This window comes from Orycteropus afer, unplaced genomic scaffold (assembly GCF_000298275.1).
Source record: "Orycteropus afer afer isolate SDZICR_OR568_19922 unplaced genomic scaffold, OryAfe1.0 scaffold00407, whole genome shotgun sequence".
Classification (NCBI taxonomy): Eukaryota; Metazoa; Chordata; class Mammalia; order Tubulidentata; family Orycteropodidae; genus Orycteropus; species Orycteropus afer.
This window is the reverse complement of record NW_006921994.1, coordinates 1,904,626-1,906,300: the sequence shown is the minus strand read 5'-3', so window position 1 is coordinate 1,906,300 and position 1,675 is coordinate 1,904,626.

Genomic DNA, 1,675 nt, shown 5'->3' with positions numbered 1-1,675 from the left:
TGACATGAGACAAAGTATATGTGAACTGCTGTATGAAAAGTGAATTTACTCTGTAAATCTTCACCCAAATCCTAATTAAAAAAAAATATATATATATGTGTAAAAAAAAAAAGACTACTTCAAGAAACCATAAGAGATCTACATAAATGTAAAAACATACCATGCTCATAGATAGAACGATTGAAATGAACATTGTGAAAATGTCAATACTACCCAAAGCAATCTATACATTCAATGTAATCTCAATCCAGATCCCATCAACATTCTTTAAGGATATGGAAAAAACAATCACTAACTTTGGAAAGTATGGAAAGTAAAGAGACCTCAGATAAGCAAAGCATTTTTGAAGAAGAACAGAGTAGGAGGTCTCATACTCCCGGATCTTAAAACTGATTAAAGCCACAGTAATCAAAACAGTCTGGTACTGGCACAACGATAGACACATAGACCAATGGAATAGGATTGAGAACCCAGAAATAGATCCTCTGACCTATGTCAGCTGATCTCTGTTTGACAAAGGGCCAAAATCCATTAAATGGGGAAGAAAATGTTTGTTTAATACATGGTGCTGGCAAAACTGGAGATCCATTTGCAGAAAAACAAAACAAGATGTGTACCTCACACCATACACAAAAACTAACTCCAGATGGATCAAAGACTTAAATGTGAAACCTAAAACTATAAAGTTCCTCAAGGAAAAACTAGGGGCAAAATCAGGGGCCCTAATATATGGTATAAATAGACTATCAGGCATAAACCAAAATTCACAAATAACAAAAGAGAAACTAGATGAATGGGACCTTCTAAAAATTAAATTTTTATGTGCTTCCAAAGACTTCTCCAAAAGAGTCTCAAGAGAACTTACAGGCTGGGAAAAAAAATTCAGCAATGACATATCTGACTTATTTTTAGAATTCATAGAAAACTCCAACACTTCAACAACAAAAATTCAAATAATCCAATTAAAAATGGGCAGAAGATGTGAACAGACACTTCACCAAAGAGGATATTCAGATTGCCAACAAACGTTTGAAGAAATGCTCATGATCATTAGCCATTAGAGAGATGCAAATCAAAACAACAATGAGATACCATCTTGCCCCAGCACTGGTAGCAGTTAACAAGACAGAAAATAACAAATGCTGGCAAGGATGTGGAGAGATTGGGACTCTCATCCACTGCTGGTGGGACTGTGAAATGATACAATCACTGTGGAAAGCCATATGGTGATTCCTTAAAAAGTTGTAATTAGAAATACCATTTGACCCTGCCATTCCATTACTAGGTATATATCCCAAAGAAGTGAGAGCCAGAACAAGAACAGATACATGCACACTCATGTTCATCACAGCATGATTTATGATAGACAAAAGATGGAAACAATGCAGGTGCCCAACAACAGAAGAATAGATAACCAAACTATGGTACATACACACAATGGAATATTATTCCAACCAATTACTACAACCCTAAAGAATAATGTCAAATCGGGAAAACATTGCATAATGTAGATGAACTTGGAGGACATTATGCTGAGTGAAATAAGTCAATTACAGAAGGACAAATACTGTATTAGTCTATCATTGTAAAAAGTCAGGTGAGAAAAAGTCAAGGAAAGGTTTATATATGGAAGGAAATTTTTTTTTGTTGGTTACCAGGGGCTTGAAGGGAGGGG